Genomic DNA, 19,734 nt, shown 5'->3' with positions numbered 1-19,734 from the left:
AGGTATAATCCATCTGAGCGTTAGCGGGAGTCTAGGATATCACCCCGTCTATCCACCAGAGGGCGACACCGCCTCATAACAACCACATTCTACACTTCACCTCCAAAAAACCCACGGACACAGAGAACTACTTAACATATATGTGATATATATTCAGACGTTCAGAGGTAGTTACTAACATAAAAAAAGAATACATCTGAAATAAAATCTGTAAATATATATATAAAACAAAACATGTTTGCAGACAATGGCCCAAAATAAGACTACACTTGTGGTAAATTCCCTGAGAGTAGTTGTTCCTCCTGAGAAGGTCTTGTGGAGATGTGTTCATCAGGTGAATTGATAGCTGCCAACCACAGGGACTGACTGGCGCTTGTGCTTGAGTATGACTGTGTTGTGCATGAGCTGGCTACAACACACACACACACATTCAAAAGCTGCACTGGCTATATATATGTATATATATATAAAAAAACACTTTGTTGCTAGGCCGGCTATGATTGATTTAGGCCATTTTCGCTGCTTAAAAAAATCCCCTTCAAGAACTCTGAGTTCACTGGTCCTTAAATTAATTGAACTGATGAAGGACTCAGTCATCCACTCAGTTTGGCCTACAGCTGTCACCCCTCAGCCTAGATAGTATATGAGTCCTCAAGCACTGTGTTCAGCTCCACACAGATGCTTCTATCCTGTTTCCAGCTCGCGCTTGTGCATTTGATATACAGGCAAATTTGGCAGCTAGTGGCTACCGACACACACACACACACACACACACACACACACACACACACACACACACACACACACACACACACACACACACTAGCACGGATGACGCGCGTCTTAGTCAGCCAAAGCAGGAGTCTCAGCATGTGTTGGATACTTGGTAACAGTCTTGAGGATGAGATCACTGAGGATGGTGGGGAAGGGGCACATAGAGCAGGGCTGCTTGTTCCAGCCGTGTGTCTGAGCCGTGACAGGGCCTGTGTGACGGTTGAGCAATGCATTCTGGAAAGGAATTTGCCTGTCTCCTGAGGTATTGGTTTCAGATGTCTGATGACTGGAATAGACCTCGTGGTGCATTCTGTGCTCTGTAAGGATGAATGTGCTGTGAGATTTCTCCTTTGGTTTCTGGCAAGTCTCTCTACTGATTGTCTCCTAGGGATCGAGTACTTCAGGTAAACATTGGTGGTGATGGTTGTACGGTGTTCTTTTTTTCATTTACCACTTTGATTCTGCCTGAGCGTGTTTGGTAAACTGGTCAAAATAGCAAGGAAATGACTTTGAGAAATCTGAGTAACTGTGACACACAGCTCAAGTTCAGGCAAAAATGCGCTCAATAAACAACGTGTACATTTCCATTTGGATCCTGTTGTTTGTCGCTTTTTTCAGTCATGAGAAACCACTTCACCTTGAGGTCTCCAGTAACATTCACATAGTCTGATATGCTTGTGGTGCCAGTGAAACAGCAGTAGCGGTGTGTTTTATTGCTATTGTTCGATCTTCCTGTCAAACTGGCAAAAAACTGGGAGGTATGTGTGGATGCTACGCTGTGGTAGGCTTGGAGCTATGGGCAAAGGGCAGAACAGATTCCCTCTGTGTGTGTGTATGTGACTGTTTGTGTGTGCATGAGTGTGTAGGAGTGCATGTGTGTGTGCTATGTATGTGTGTGTGTGTGTGTGCTATGTATGTGTGCGTGTGTGTGTGTGTGTGTATAAGTTTGTTTGTGTATATGTGTGTGTGTGTGTTTGTGTATGTGTGTGTGTGTTTCTTAAAATGTGTGCGTGTGTGTGTGTGTGAACAACGTGGGGGTAAGCCAGGGCTCACACTCTTCTCAGGACCTCTTTTTGCGGGCTACAGCTCTGGGCGGGCCCTCTTCAGGTGAGCTGGAGGACTTGCTGTTAGGGGAGGCCTCCTGCGGGGAGACGTGGGGGCTGGGCAGGAGGCCGGAGGTAGAGGCATGGGGGTCAGTGCTGGGTCTTCCCTGAGTGTTTGAGGCAGTGGCAGCAGCAGCAGCAGCAGCAGCAGCAGCAGAGGTGGCAGCAGCAGGCATGGATGCCCGTTGAGGGCACTGGGCCACCATGTGCGTCATGCTCTGGCAGTAGTGGCACTTCTTGGGCTGGGGCGGGAGAGAGCACTCTTTGGCATGGTGGTCCAAACCTCCACAGTTATAGCATCTGAGAATGACAACACACAACATGTCTTAGACTGATGATATTTATCTTTCATACGTCATGATATAATATGTGGGATGTATTTCTGTCTGCTAGATGTGTCAGTGATCTTTCTGTCTTTAGTCATTTAAAAACTGCTGCAAAGTTGTACTTCTCTGACCAGCGACTTTAGACACACAGATAGCATCGGACAAATTGATGAACAAAATATAACTATATTCATAATACATCATGTTAATTATACGGTAAAAGTTGTGTTTACGTTCATGTAGGACTAGGACTACAAATAAATGTTTAAATGCACAACCTAAGAGGCAAGCTCAGTTTAGATATACTTCAATACACACAAAGTAACAACGCATACAGAAACCGCTAAATCTTTCAGAATTGTGTTTAATTGGAGACAACCAATTAATATAACCTGCCCTGTTCAACACATTTATAAGATAAAACTAGGTGTCCTAAAGCAGCCAAACAATTAAAATAACCTGCCCTGTTCATCACAGTTATAAGATAAAACTAGAGGTGACAAAAAAGGCCTGAAGTCTCCTTCAGTGGATTCAAGACAGATTGACTGATTTCTAACAAAACAATGACAATAATTAAATGAATGCCTTGGTTAAGTAGTTCAATGGTAAAGCCTGACAATATTTTTAAACCAATTATTACCAAAGGAGCTGGACTTTTAAAACCATGAAAAGAGTATGTAAGTCAAAAGTGTTGAAATTTGATTAACTTATTAAACACTGATGCACTGATGAGTATAATATAAAAACATTTCTTACTTACTCTAACACATATAAACTATTTGGATACAGAGCTATTGTCTCTAAATTATTGAAGGTAAAGTGTTGCATTCGATATTCTATATAGTTGCTTACATTTTTGAATAAAAAAACAATATAGTTTAGACTGTAGGGTCACTCAAAGGAGCTTTAAAAGTTGTTGTCCGAGGTATGTGCTAAGTGTGATGAAAGCCCAAGATATGGGTTGCATTAAACTAAACAAAAAAAAACATTGGTATAAAATGTATTTTCATTTTAATCCCTAGCGAATACATATCTTTGAGTAACTCCTAGCCTAATAGCGATAGTGGACTTATTTGGGAATGTTTTTTTTTTTTTTTTACATAGTATTTCTGGTAGACGTTCCTAATTATAATGATCAACTTGCGCTCCAACCTGACTCATGTGCAATCTCATCTCGCGCATGCACTGTTAGAAATCGGTTTGAAATCTGCACTGTGTTTGCTGTGATTTGTATAGTATATTGTGTATAACTGGTTGTAGTGCATCACAAATACATTATTATAATTTGTACATAAATGAAACAGTATCTTACTGTAGAACTGGTGTCCTGCATAGTACTGTGTATCCCACAAAAAAGGTTCAAGCCTCTGTAGGGCTTTAGGCAGTGTCCATTTTTAATGTCACTATACTGTATAAGCAAATGCAGGAAAGCAGGAAAGAGCAAAAATGACAATTAAGCATTGTAAATTAATATATTAGGTCAGAAGGCAGAACATTTCATTTCTCTGCTTTGATCCATGACCCATGTGCAAATATGTAAGCACTCAAAAGTGTGACAATATTAACTGATGCACAACACATATCTATATTTATGGTTATGGTGCAGTACAGCTGTTTTTGAATGCCATGTCTTTAAATTATGTTACGCATGCTTGGTTCGGATCATGTTAACATGAAGGGGAGGCGACACGCAGATTGCAAATAATTCGTACATTTATTAAAGAATGAATAAAGAATGTAAAGAAAGTCAGTGTTGTGGAAGATAAAACTAAAAATGTAACGCAAGTCACTGTCTAGGGATGCCAAGCAAAATGGAAAAGCCAAATGCTGCCGGAGAGAAAGAGAGAACAGCCAGAGTGGAGAGAGCAGACCAGGCCTCTAAACACACCTGTCAATCAGGAAGAACCAACCACTCCTGAGCACCTATTCAGGGAAAGAGAGCAGTAGGGCAGGGCTAAGACAGAGGCTCACCTAAATGTTAACACCATCAAGTGGCTTGATATAAAATAGTGAGCTTTTGCCCACTTCATAGGTGTCCCCATAAGTTTTTTCTTTTCAGAAAGCATACCAAGGAATGGCAGGAGGGAGAGGGCAGTGATGCATTTAGCCCTTCAGAGAAATTCATGAGTTGTGTTTACTTGACCGCCTTGATGCCCTTACATGAGGCCTTTGTGTCTCAAAACAACGCAAAACAGGACCAGACGGGAACATCCCACCACACAGACCATCCATCACTCCCTACGGCCCCGATACCTCCACAGTATTCTGACCTTCAGTAAAGTCCGTCGCCTGGAAAGGCAAATTAAGGAGACTAGGAACGAAGAAGACAGGCAAGGATTACACAACCTAACCTGAGGCACAGGACAATGCGTCTGTCTGTCATCACATTGTCCAGTCCTTGAATGTGGCAAATTTGTCAAATGTAAGGCTGTAGAAACAATGCCCAGATAATTAAATACTGATTCGGTGAAATTACGTGAGGAATAACACACAGGTCTAGAAATGTCCTTGCCCTCAATCGGACAAACGTTTATTGCCAATCAGGGGACCAAATAATCTTACCCTTAAACCTTTCAGTAGGGACCAAGCAGTGAATACAGAACCTCAGCGAGGCACTTCTACCTCTCAGGTAGCACTTGCAAATAGCAAATGTCATGCTGAATTACATCTGGACACAGATCGTAAGCAGCGGTTGCAGCACACAGTGGTCAGGGCCAACTTCCTCCTCATCATCCTGAGCCTTAGACAAGTTCTTACTGGGCAATCCCCATGATAGGAACAGTTCACAGTGAAAACCCTGAACATAAATCAAGGAGACTGACAGGAGGCTTTGGTTGATCCAAACCATCTTTTAAACTTAACAAAAGGATATTTTAGTTTGGACTAAAATCTGTGCTGTCCTGTGTGACCTCTCGGGCTGCCAGCAACAGCCACAGGCTTAATGGGCTGATCTGGTTTACCAGACGATTGACAAGCATGTCATGTTTTAATAAAGCCTGCCTCATCTTTCTTCAGCCGAAGCCAATAAAAATCCTGTAATAACCGGTTATAGGTTTAAAGCACACCAAAATGTCCAGCAACTTCAATCATCCATGCTCTGTCTGAAACACCAGATCTCTATACATCTCGAGTATAACAACCTGCAAAAAAGGCTCACCCAGCTTGTTACTATATGGAACCAACTTGCAAACTAACAACCCGTCCACAATAAAATATCCACCCTCTTCCCTTTGCATTCCCCCCCCCACGACAAAGCCCCAGCAATTAACTCTGACAATCCGTCCTTTTGGGCCCGAATTACCTCGCTACCGATTAATGTTAGTGGTGATTGTGGAACCGCACAGCTATGTTCTTAAACCCCAGATGAACTATCCACTGTTTGTGCGTGACTCTTACAAACTGATCGTAACACTCTTCACCTCGACCAGTGCCAGTTGTGTGGGAAGATAGGGCAACTGGAGCAGCTCACACTAGCAACCTAGCGGAGCTACACCTGAATTTATTCCTATTTCTCCGTACAGGGCCCTCTGTGTTTCAGTAAGCACTTTCTAAACGAAAGAGATACTCGATTTCAGAGTCTGCTTTATTGCGAAGACAAAAGATCTTGCCTGGATACAAGAGGACCACCCATACCCCCACTAGAAAAAACAATTAGGCTGATGTTCTTCGAGTAATTGTGCTTTAGATGATCTTCTACGTTACTCTAGTAAGTTAACACAAACTCGTCAACCAGCACCACAGCTTATAGGTCGCTCAGGCGGGTTCCAACCCACCCTTCAACCCGCCGATTATGTAAGACACACCTGCACCCTGATAACACTGCCATACACAAAGGGTTCAGTGAACACTTCTGCTACCAGACAATCTGGAACTCCCTCCACTCCTTGTGAGTCATCATAAAACACTTAGAGATACCGTAACTGGGAAACCCCTGATCATTTACGTAGTTAAGATGAGTCTGCACCCATTAGTAAATGAGTTTCCAAGCTATTGTTCATCCACAGCTCAAATTTTGCTTGTTTCGGTTCAGTTCACACAACTGACAGTTTTATAGATAGTTGACTCAGTGTTTCTGAAGCACCTACTGCCAAATAAAGACGTTTGAAACAGTCTACATTTTGATTCTCATAGTGAGTCATAGCACACTGACCACAAACTGTTATCCAACACACTTTGTAGTCAACAAGTAATTCATAGAGCATGGTTGTGTGGTTGCTCACATTTCACATTCATTAAATCGAATAAAATAATATTGTGGCAAGCCTTAGTTGAAATGCATCAGTCTTTTAAAAAAAAAGAAGCCTGTTAAAAGAACTCCTTGGTGTGTGCGATTTATATCAATTTATATGTTGAATATAACATTACAAAGCTTGAAAAGCTCTTGATAATAAGATTGGCTACTATTTTTTCAGGGTGAGTGTGGCCATGTGCTCACTTTGCGCAGCGTTTTGGTCAGCTGTTATTGAGGGAAACAAACTTTTCCGCGTGGTTGAGCGGGAGGCTTGCAGGGGGTCCCTCACGGTGGCATCTTCAATTAGAGCATGTGAGGGTAGGGGGAAGGGGACTGGAATTTGGGCTTCATCCACGGTTGCCCGCCTTAACGCTAGCGCTGTTCTTCTTCTATAGCCTCATCAGTGTACCCCCCCCCCCCCCCCCCATCACTTTAGGCGAGACGAGTGAAAATAGATAGATAGATATCGTCATTTCAAGTACACCAGACGTATGGAAAGCCAAAAATGACATAATTAAAAATAAATACATATGTAAAAATGTGTGTCATAAATAAATAAAATGACTTAAAATGCACCAAAGAAAAGCATTAGAAAAAATATATCATGCAGTTATGAGAATGGAAATGGAAAATGAGTCCTTTTTATTTACTGTTACATTTATTTACGCTTACATTAATTCCCAAATACATTTCTTCCTCCTTTTATTTTTCTATTTATTTACATATTTTTAACCGTACTATTTCCCCTACCGTATTTATGTCTTCTCGCGCCTTTTTACATTTCTTTCTCCTACATTTACATTTCTGGCTGCATTTATTTCTGGCTGCATTTATTTCTGTATTAATTCTTGTCTCGGTATGCAAATGAGGTGGGCTATCATTGGCCGGCGCACCGTCTCTCTCATTGGTCGAGCTGCTTACCCCACTCTCCCCATCTGTATTCTTATAACCAAAGCTATGCAAGCTAACCAGCTAACTCACGTTAGTCACCTTACCACCTTCAAACACACATGTCACCTTCACACACACTGATCATACCCAAGCTATCAACCTCAACTTTACACGTATGAGGTTTATCGTTTTGTTTGTCATGGTTCAGTTAGTTTAGCTAACGGAAGCTAAGCAGTGCACAGTTAGTTTAGCTAACGGAAGCTAACCAAGTTAAATAGTGCACTGTTAGTTTAGCTAACAGAAGCTAAGCATGTTAACCGCAACCAGTGCACATCAGCAGTTGAGATCCTTGTCCGCTCTCGTCAGCTCGGTTGTAACGTGAACTGCAGGACGTGATATATAGCTTTTGCAGAGCTTTGTCAACACAATATTCCCCCTAATGACAAGTGAGAAAAAAAATCGCTGGATTTGTCACCCAAACTCATGAAATCAGGCCACACATAACGTGAGGATTGTAATAACTCTAAGGCAATGTGTGCAGCTCTTTAACTTTCTCAAAAAGTTGATAGATAGTCTCTTTATTGATCCCTCGTGGAAATGAACTGTCGTGCATCTACAATTAAAGTACTATACACCAAAGCTATAAAATGAGACGTTTGGGTCCCCTATTTTGTTGCTACATCCCACAGCACAACAGGTAGCGGGCATCTTAGTTTGAGTATGGCGTACTGTAGCAAGCGAGCAGGGTAAGAAATCTGGAGTCAAGGTCTCAGCCACATAGACATCCTATTACGCTCAGCCATCTCTGCGAAGCCTCGAAGCTCCTTCGCCACCATACTCCAAGTGATCGGTGGATTCATTAAAAAAAAATGTTTTTGATTCAAATTGCATCAAAATAGCTTTCAATCTCTTCCGATCTCTCCATACAGCTTCTCAGTTCTCACCTACACTTAGGCCAGAGGCCTAGCGAGACCAATGAGCGACACGGTGCGCTGGCCAATGATAGCCCACCACATTTGCATACCGAGACAAGAATGAATACAGAAATAAATGCAGCCAGAAATAAATGCAGCCAGAAATGTAAATGTAGGAGAAAGAAATGTAAAAAGGCGCGAGAAGAAATAAATACGGTACGGAAAATAGTACGGTAAAAAATGTGTAAATAAATAGAAAAATAAAAGGAGGAAGAAATGTATTTGGGAATTAATGTAAGCGTAAATAAATGTAACAGTAAATAAAAAGGACTCATTTTCCATTTCCATTCACATAACTACATGATATATTTTTTCTAATGCTTTTCTTTGGTGCATTTTTAGTCATTTTATTTATTTATGACTCACATTTTTACATATGTATTTATTTTTAATTATGTCATTTTTGGCTTTCCATACAGACGCTGCTCATACATTTAAAATGAATTCTCCGCTAATTTTAAATGGGTAGTTTGCATGCAGATTCTAGACAACCGGATAACTAGAATGCTGTTGATATTTAGATACAGCTGAAGATGATGAGAGATAAAAAGTGAAAAGTCCGTGCTGTCTACTCAGGGAGTCGAATTGCGAAAATGCACGAAATAGACGCAAGGTCTTCTACACTCATTTGTTTTCATCTGCGTTTGAATACCTGACTCAACAGCCATACCTTCAAAAGTACGTCACTTTATAAGAGACGAGTGAAACTAAATATGTTTTCAGATGCCTTCTTTGTAATCCAAAGAAAAAGTTCCTGTCAACGTCAATGACATCCAACACAAACATACGAACACACGAATTTCATCCATTCAACCGTTTTTATCTGACTGACAGTTATGTTGATCCCTAAAATTGCATTGACTTGGCATGCAGTTTGTTTAACTGAAAGTGGCTTCTAATGTATCAAACTACTTTTGACAGGTTTATGTAACTTAGCTTGCTACTTTTTTTTTTTGAGTCGTAGCTTCTGTGTAGTGAAGCTGAATTTATTGTAGAGTAGCTGATAGCTTAGCTCACTACAAAAATCAAGTAGCTTGCCCAACACTGCAACTCGGACACTTGAATTCGAAGTCGACACTTACATATTTATTTGCACAACGTATTAACACGCAAACAGTTAAACACCACAGACATAGCACACAATACAAAAATGTTCTACTGACCGGTATAATTTAAAGTTGGTGCACTCGCAAGCTCGTAATCCATTCACGGTTCCCCTGCACCTAGCAGCCTTTAGCGAGGTTTGTGTTGAGCATGAATATGTCCCGTTGGAAAACATGAAACACTCCAATGCAATGTCAATACCTTCTGCCCCGTTGTTTGAACCAACCCTTTTAGCTCTGGCATTGGTCTCCCATTATCAATCATTTCTTGTTTGGACTGAAAGTCCAGTTTTGAGAACTGCTTCAGGTTAGCAATGCAATCTTCCATTTTCGCTGTCAAGCTCAAGAAGTGAAGAAGAACTCCAACGTCAGATTATATACCCAACAAGTGCCCTCTCGCTCGCCTCCCTTCTTGAAGCAGTGGTAGTGCGTGCCTCCCTTGCAATATTTTTCAATGCGTTTTCAGCTCAACTCAAAAGGTTCTACACTTGCGCACGCATGCGTAAAACCCAGTTTGGAGTGATTTCGCAATCCTAGAGGAGGCACTGCCTACCCTGCCCATAGACTCCAATGCATCTGCCTCCCTTGACGGCACGTTCATTGGCTGATCACTGTCACTGGGAACCGGAAATGCTCAAATTCAGCGATTTTGATAATAAAAATGCTCGAAATGATCGGAATCATGCAGAAATGACACTCGTAACACAGATAACTAGAGAAATATGAATATTTATTTTATAATACATAAATATATATGATTATTATATATATTTCTTTTAAATATGCCTCCCCTGCCTCCTATGACTGCACGTCCCTGGTGTTGGCTCTGTTAAGCACCTTGAGACAATTTGATTGTTTTGGCACTATAAATAAAATTGAATTGAACAGGCTCCTACATGTTGCTATGGTGTTTGTGGAGGAGGTAAGGGCTTATCATGCTAGGCGTCTCTTCAGGTCCGTTTCACTTGTACAGCAATCCAACATTGTGACGCAAAGAAAGCGAGGCCAGCAATTAATCACAGCTGAGTTAACTATGGCAAGACAAACACATAGTAAACCTTCATGGGTAACACTGGCTGTACCGCAGGCCACAAGCAGAGAAGCAGACATGATTGGAGCAAGGCAGCTTCCTATAGTGTACGGCTACAAGAAACCGAAACTGGGCTAGGCATCCAAACACATCTCTGATTGAAAACCCACCTCTCACAGGCTGACACTAATCTTGCTAGACTATAATTGAGAGGGATTCCAAAAGCTGTAATTAACCATAATAGTCTGGGACCAGAAAAGGAAAGACAATTTAATGGGTACGTTTGGCAACACAGAAACACCTTGCGATGCAATAGCAGGTTGGGGAGGGCTGCAATTGCACAGGCGTCCATACTACCATCTACATTATCTCTCCATTTCTACCATTAACCCACCCCAGACAAATGCTGTGGGGAAGGGTGCCAAAATAAACGGCAACAGCTGAGACCTGTACACCAGCGCCCAGAAATAGCAGCAATTTAGTAAAAGGGGGGGGGGGGGCTTGCTTGAACAATGTTGCAAGAAAACCATGGCAACCAGTGTTGACCCTTTATGTGTGGAACAGCCTGAGCGGTGTAGCCATGTCTACATACTCTCTGCAATGCTATTTTCTTTACACACACACATTTGCACACATATACACACACACACAAAGACACATACACCAATACAGACGTGGCTACCTTCCCAGCAAAAAGCAATGTAAAACAAGCATTCTGGCATTGAACAGGAACAGATGCAGAAATGCAATAGCAAGTGGTGTAGCCGTCTTCACATATTCTCTGCAATGCTACTGTTAGCATACACGCAGATGCGCCAATAAAGATAAACATATAAACATCTTTACACGCGTGGTGGTGTTTCTAGCCAGAAAGAGCTAAGCATCGTAACACAGGTAAAGATGAACAAGGGCGCCGTCACTAAGAGCTCAGAGAAAACATTAAGAAACACAGCGTGTGAGGATCTCAACCTGCCATAACAGCAGCAACATCTGTGTGCTGCACATTTCCCAATCTCATTTCTCGTTCTGTTCTGTTTGTCCCTTCGGTCCTAGTTCCAGAAAATAAAGGTAACAAGTGACGTAGGGCCGGGCCCATCTTTGCTCACCGATCTCCCTTTGGCTTTCGCTTGTGCAGCATGGTCTTCCCTTTGGGTCTCCTCTCGCTGCCCACACAGGCGGCTCCCCCTGGCCCTGTGACCCAACCGGACTCCAGGCCCTTGGAGGACTTCTTGAAGGTGAACTCCACGGCCTCGCCCTCCTTCAAACTGCGGAAGCCCTCCATGTGCAGCTTGCTCTGAGAAAGCATAGGTGACAGAGAGATAGTGATATACACGCACAGAAAAAAGAGAGAGATGGACAGGTAGACAGATAGGTAGAAAGATAGATAGACAAAGAGTAAAAACAAATTAGATTAACCTTCTTTTCTGGTCATTTCTACAATGAGGAAATATCTTGAATTAAGGAGACATGAGGGGATTTAGGCCCCGGTCACTGTAAAGCGCATTGAGACAATTTCATTGTTCTGGCGCTCTATAAATAAAATGAAATTGACGTGAATGAGCACACACAAACTCATTACCACAATAAAGGATGAAGATGAAACATATATTTGGATCAGTCATTTGTATACGGCTATATGTACGCTGTATAAGATATAGCGTTCCTGTCATGTGCCAGGGAGAACAAGCGTTAGCCCATCAAACTTGACCGAAAGCCTCCTAAGGGCCAGCTAGAGGACAGGACAAGAAAGGAAGGATAAATGATATTCTAGACTGTACAGAGATTGATGCAAATGTCACAAAAATCGCTTATATACTTCTACTGATAAAACATATATCTCTCTCTCTATCCCTCTGTCTATCAAACAAGTAATGCTTCTGTATAAAACAAGTACAGTTACTGAGAACTTCAAAAACTATTTATGGTCTCCTCATAAATATGTCTAGACCTTTCCACCAAAAGGAAACATACCTTTCCACAAAAAGGAACAAGTTGATACTATAATTGCTAAATCATTACAGTAAAATTACAACACAGATCTGAATTGTATTTCAGATTTTTCTCTGTTTTTCTCTGTATTACTGCATTTCTCAATGAAACTTATTTAAATCAGAATTGTTGTTAAAGTATGCACTAGTATTTTCTTTAAGCATGTGTGTATTACTGATAAATCAAATTCACATTAAAAGCAATAATAAACCTGCCCATTTTAATTAAGCTCATGCATTTATTAACATTAACATGTAATTAGAATTCGATAATTGGATCCCTAATTTTGAACAGAAACCATTAAAAAACATTATGTGCATATCAAAGCACATAATCGTTGCATCTTATTGGGACCATTGGAAAGAAATAGAAATATATTCTAAATGATCTGTTAGCCATATAAAAACATTGAAATCAATACCAGACCAGAAAATGCTCCACTTTTTAATGTAAATGTAATTAAATGACATAGTTTTCAGCTTTTTAATATAAAGCTAATTAAATTACATACTTTTTAGCTTCACTCACACCCCCCTCTTAAAAAAAAAAAAAATAAATCCTCTTAGTTAATCTCCAGCTCCACATGTGTTGAGCCTATGCAGAGCCCACACACTGCAGTCTGCCTGTTTCTTCGAGCTGCACTGAGACAGGGCCACATGAAAACATCTTCTCTGGCCACAAAAGAAGCTGTGTATGTTTGATTTGCAGGGAGTGGTGGCCAGGGCTGGTCATCATGCCATGGATGATGGGATTAAATTAGCAAGAGGAATATGAAGGGCTCAGCTGCAGACTCACAGGATGATGAGAAAGTAACAACACCAGCAGCTCTGCTGAGAGAGACACTTGTGTTTGAGCATCTGGTTAACCCAATATATACATCAAGGAATATCACAGAAACAGAGTATAGCTAACCTGATTGTCTAATACATTAGAAAACCATCACATTGAAAAATGTCATACAGTAAGAATACATAATAATAATAATAATAATAATTATTATTATAATAATAAATACATCTATTTGTATGATTATTTACTTATTTATTTTAAATGTATTAATTAAGTGAAGGTTTACTATTGATGGTAGCATTTCAATCCAAATTCATAGCTAAACTTACAAAAATCATTATGAGTGAGTGAGCTTAATATTACACCTAAATTAACCACTTTGAAATTCCAATTTCTACTAAATAAAAAACAAGATCCCAAATGTACCACATCACTGCGACAAAGCATTGCTTTTTGAGAACTTTCTCTTTTTAAATCCTACTTCCTTGTGCTAAGTCTTTCTAATAAAGATGATCCAGAGCAGTTGCTCAGCGCTCTTCTGGAGAGCTGAGAGTCCCCTGTGATAGCCTCACTGCTAGCCTCACTGCTAGCCTCAGTCCTGCCCTGCCTCTGTGGAGCTGCACTGCTGAGCCTCCAGCTCTGGGCTAGTGGCCGTGTGACAAGCGGCCATTTTGGCTGTTTTGGGTTGGGGGATAGTGTGGGGAGGGAGACAGGGCTTTCAGTGGAGGAGAGGGGAGACAGGGCAAGCCTAGAGCCTTTGTTGAGATAGTAGGAAACTACTGATCTTTGATGCAAACAACTATTGCAATATATTGGTATGTTTTGATGCAATGTATAATTCATTTTGACAGGGGCAAGATTTGTTTCTTGTTCCAGAGAAAAAGACAAGAAAGACTCCTAAATCCACAGGGATTTTTTTTTTTTAAACATCTGACAAACTTTATATTTATTATGAATATTTTCACTACTGAAGCATTTTTTTTGAAATGTTCTTAATAATGCACTGAACATCAAGAATGAATTCAAAACTTATGTTTTTGTTATACAACAAGTAAACACAGTGCATAACCAAATGCCTGACAAATAAATAGGCTGTTAATAAGGGATAGTGTAAAGCCTTTGACCAGATTTATTTAGATTGAACATTTTAACAATGTATACGAAGTTCAACATTATATACTTTATTCTATGCTACGTATTATTAAAACATTTATCATGTACATTACTTTTTATTTCTGTCTTTTCCCCCTGCTTATATAGGTCATGTTATTTCTTTGTAAATGTATGTTTGTCACAGTATGCACACAGACAAAAAGAAATCAAAGACTTCACAGATCTCATCACAGCACATCCCCTTTTAGTTTTTGTACATATCCTGCAGCAAACATTAATGCATTTTGGAAAACTGTTACAAATCGTTTAAATTGCTAAAAGGAATGCTGCTCTGTATGTTTCACAGAGATGTCTCTTAAGAAGTCTGACTTGGAAGTCTTTTATTAAAAACAAAACTCCCCCAAAAAAAACCTTTCCCAGAGCCTTCTTAACGCCTTCGTAAGTTATACCTTGAGCTTAACGCTTTGGGGTGTGTCCTTAGCTAAATATACTTTCTATAGGAGACACTTTTGACAGGTTGCTGTAGACCAATCCACTTAACTGTGTTAGGGTATAGTTTTCAGATAAAAAATACATTTTAGAGCCTAAAGAGTGTCTGGACACGTGCATTAACTGCGATATAAGACCAAGATATGTTTTACATTACATTGTGTGCTTCACTGCATAAAAAGAAGAATGAAAACATAATTTATTAGGTTTAAATTATTATCTGTTCATTTTTTATCCGTTGAAAATACAAATTTATGAATTACATCTAGCATACAGCTGTCCTTATTCGGGAACTGTTTTTCATTTTCACTTTGACTTTCTTGTTGAATTTCTCTCTAATAATGATCACCTGCGCTCCAATCTGACTCATGCCCATCACACTCATCTCATGCATGCTCAAACCTACGTAAATTACAAAAATAGATTCAGCTTCTTAAGGTATATGTAGGAGGGTTTCTCTGAAGGGGATTTCCAAAGAGATGGTTTGGGAAACAAACATAGAAAAGTAAACAGCTCCAGTAAGGTATACCGTTTAAGTCTCCGTAAACCGTTATCAGAAAACCCAGTCTTGGTAACTTGCAAGTTAAGACATATGTGACTTTAAAATTAAAAAACATATATATATATATATGTATATATATATATATATATATATATATAATGACAACGCTAGCAGCAGAAACAACAAAAGAACAGCATATACAAAAAGGACAAAAGAAAATGGATGAAAACCCGTGAAGTAAACAGTAGATTAATACATACAAATCAAAGCACGTTAAAGGACCAAATTAAATCCCAGCATTCTCATCTAGAATTGTCATATTCACTGGGTCTTTCGCCCCACACAACCCAAAATGCTGCACCATCGGTCCGTCAGTCATATGCATCTCTGCAGCTCACTATAGAAACCATTCCAAGCATCTATGGATGACTCACAGGAGGAAGTCACGTGAGCACAAGGTATTTTCCCCTCTCTCTCCTCCTCTTTTTGAAGGGAAGGGAGAAAAAAAGCCCACAAGCAAGAGAAACAAAGCGTGGTGTTAGCTGGGAAGGGTGGGGCCTACATGCCAAACGGTGAAATGGCCTGATGGTTAATCTTACTAGAGGCCCACTTTAACGTCGCCATGCAGCAACAAAAGCCCTAACCCTCTTTTGCCACCACATGAGGGAAAAACTACAAAACAACTGGGTCACTCCTACACCTGGTTGCAAGCTTTACTGACAATATCAGTGAAAATCTAACTAATGTGCATTTCGAGTGAAGCCTACAGGCATGATCAACTGCCTCCAGTGAGAGACCAGAGCCTCTTTGCTTTTGTCTTTTGAGTATCACCTAGAGAATAGCCCTGGGTAGCCCCTTCCCCCACTCCCTCTGTCTATGCTGGAGCTGTACACATGAGATCACAACACGGCCACCCACCAAAAACACTTCCTCTCTGATCAGTGAGTGCATTTCCCAAGACCCAACAGAAGCAGATACTCATGCTTGCATTAAACACAGCATGTGTGTGTGGATGCTGGCTGCATCCTCAACATGGCCACAAGCACCGACTTAGATGGAGGCAGGATGTCAGAAATGCACCGTGAGCTACTGGGCTTGGATTCAACAGAGCGTGTCAAGGAGGGAAAATAAGAACTGGGTCTCACATGTAGATACTACTACCAGCCCACCCTCCTCTCCACCTCCCAATTCACCACACACACACATTCAGTCACACACACACACACACACACACACACACACACACACAGAACAAAGTCTCCAAATAAGGAAGTGACGTGTCCGGATGTTTGATCAGAGGGGTCAACACCCCTTCGACCTAGAAATTTTTTGCCCCTTTCACAGATATTGAAAAAACCTGTGTAACACAAGGGGTCACCCAAGGGGAGGGAAGAAAACTGAGAAAAAAGGATGGGAGGAGCAGAAGGGGAGAGAGAAGACTGAAAGGATAGTGTGAAACACACATACACACAGCAACATGCACACCTGTACCCAAGAAACATTATCTTATTTGGTTTAAGGCAAATGGTTGTGGTTTTAAAGGTAAACAGTTGTGTCTAGGTTGAACAATGGAGAATCACTTGATCAAATCAGTTGTTATACAATATATGTATCAGTAAAAGGTGCATTGGTTCTCTTCTTAAAATACCCAGTAACCCCATTTGTCCATGTAGTAAACTATCCACAAAGTAAATTATGCCACATTTTCTCTACGGGTGAAAGATATTTTCACAAACAGCCAGCAACACAAAATGGAATCATTAAGGTTCAATCTATTGAAACAAAAAAAATGTGTTGTAGCATGGTTGCTTGTCTTTAAACTATTTTAATTGATGTTTAGGAGTCTAAGGAGTTATATTAAACATTTACACCCACACATTTTACATTCCTATTACTGGAACAAACATATCCAAATTATATCTATCCCAATAAAAGACATTACAGCTCAATCAGACAGTACACATTCTAGCAGTTATTTGCATAAGCTAATGAATGAAATTAAACAATGCTGATAATCGTGCCTAAAATGGATCAATTACCTGTTTGTAATAACCTGGCCAATTAAGTGCGAACACAGTGCGTCATAATGGAAAGAAAGCTAAATCTGACACAATTGCTGCTCTTTGGATATGGCATGTATTAGCTGCATGGCGACATCCTTCATTGCTAGATTCTGGCGTACTGGCATGTAGTTTGCACAGGCCTTTAGTGCTGATGTTTGTTAGGACAACAACGTATAAACTACATTAGGCCTACGTTACCATGAAAGTATCGCTGTTAAACAGAAACACGGATAAATGGCTCAGAACTCAGTGTGACTGTAGGAAGATAAATGACAAATGAGCAACAAGTCCCAAAAAACGGTCTGCTACAACGACCTACTTTGTGTACTAACACGTGTATAACTCTGCAGACCCTCTGTGCTACGATTCGCCACCTTACTATGTCCTTCACCGTTTCAGAAGGATAAACTCCTATCATCACAAAACGTCATGTTGGCCTATATATTATGGCTCACTTTTGGATCCTTGTGATTATGACACCAAGGTATTGTATTTCTTCGTAAAAAGCAACTACATGCTTAAAGTATAGCCTATGCAACACTAACCACGGCGAGCCACCTGAAACTTGATGACAACCATCTCTATATTCACTTTAACAATTATCTTAAAATACAGCATTCAATACATTGTGCTGAAATAATTAGAAGATAAGATACTGAGAAACGACACAAAGCAAGAAGTGTCGTGCTTAGAGCTGATACATAGTCAGAATTGACGAGTCAGTCAAATGCATGCAATCTTGCTCACAGTGCAACTAACAGCTTGTGTGTAAAGATGTATTGATACGATACATACGCATTTATTAGCAAATAATACCTTACTCTTGCTACAAATGTTGCTACAAACGCCCCTGAGCTCTTGTGCAACATTATAACCAAAGCTTTGTATCCAATGCAATGCAATCACAGCGGATGTCCTCGTTTGATTCAACTGGTATAATTGCGCTTATGATGATGCAGGGCAACCTACTTGGTGTACAAATACGTCCACGGGAGGATCAACTGGATATCCTCCGCGACTGGTCATCGATATAAATCCGAACCCCATCCGCACATTGAACCACTTGCATTGGCCTGCTCCTTGCATACAATGGATGGTGCTGTCTTCCGGCTCGGACAGCGTCCCGGGTTCTTCTCCTCCGCCTTTGCCCTCAACACCTACGATACATTAGGAAAGAAAATGTTTATAAGACGTTTCAAGAAGCTTTATATATCCTGAAGTGGCTAGCCAAGTGGTATCCACCATTAGCTCTGTGGCTATAGGCTACAACATTCACAGCATGAGATGCCACACTATTCAGGACTTGTTTGTTGCCATTATTGCACGAAAAGCTTGAATGTATATTGGCTGTACATTTAGACTAATTTAAGTACATTTTAAATATACATTCGGTAAGTAATCCCATGTGCACAACACTACGACGCATTTATAACAGCGACTCACGCTAAACGCATGCCGCAGGCTTGTTTTGCTCCGAAAAGCTGAACAATCATAATTCCCCTGTTAAACTAAAAGACAGGTGTGTTTAACATTTAGCACATGAGGCCTGGTACAAGTAACACAACCACGTTTTTATCTGCGTTAAAGTAAATGCAGTGAGTGCACAACATTTCAAACAGAGGCGACTAGTTTCTCTTGCCAAACAGACCTCCTCCCCTTTCAAAAACCAGGTTCGGAGGGAAGCCCACAGAGACGGTCTGAACAGATACGTAGAATATTGGTTAACCTTCGGCCATGTTTCTCCGCCGAACCCCCGTGCCAAACTTCGGAGATGGAAACTTTGTCTTGAAAATCGTCTGCTCCTCTGCATTAATCCAACATTCCTATTTCGAGCAACCATAATTTAGCTTGCATGGTCTGGCGTTTCTTCCTCCTCTGATCTCTCTCTCTCCCACCTCCTTCTCTTCTGCTAGCTCTATAGCTGCAGTTCACACGTGACATTGTCAATTACATGCTTTCTCGCGACTAATTTCTCTTCGAATCGTGGCCGAAAGAGGGAGGGGACAGTCAAGAAAGTGGGAACAGAGTTAGCCAATCGTCGTTGAACAAACCCGCCTCCAACTCTATTCAGGAATTCTACAAAGTTCATCATAGTCAAGAAAACTCAATGCAAACAATATGCAACACTGACAAAGATTATGTTTAAACTATACATTAGATTAGATTACATTACTTCTATTTTCAGTAGCGTCTTACCTCTGACATGGGTATGACTGCTGAGATGTACAAAAATGTATTTCTGAAACAAGCCTTAGTAAATAATAATAGCAAGCCAAAATTGTATCTAAACAGGCTGGAAACCAAAGGCACAAATATTTCAAGCAGCAAAGCATATGTAACATGATTAAAACGTGTAT

General features: G+C 40.6%; 1 pseudogene across 1 annotated transcript; it reads right to left on the bottom strand.

The window, feature by feature from the left end:
* Positions 1–1,834: 1,834 nt before the first annotated feature.
* Positions 1,835–19,113, bottom strand: LOC308380605 (protein lin-28 homolog A-like; annotated as a pseudogene). The gene is made up of 4 exons: positions 19,026–19,113; positions 18,347–18,534; positions 11,539–11,726; positions 1,835–2,177 (listed from the first exon to the last, which is right to left on the bottom strand). The product of its transcript is annotated as a protein lin-28 homolog A-like (transcript).
* Positions 19,114–19,734: the final 621 nt, after the last annotated feature.

The sequence above is a fragment of the Sprattus sprattus genome (genome assembly GCF_963457725.1).
Source record: "Sprattus sprattus genome assembly, chromosome: 19".
NCBI lineage: Eukaryota > Metazoa > Chordata > Actinopteri > Clupeiformes > Clupeidae > Sprattus > Sprattus sprattus.
Note: the sequence above shows the minus strand (reverse complement) of the source record. Positions and strands in the feature narration are given on the sequence as shown.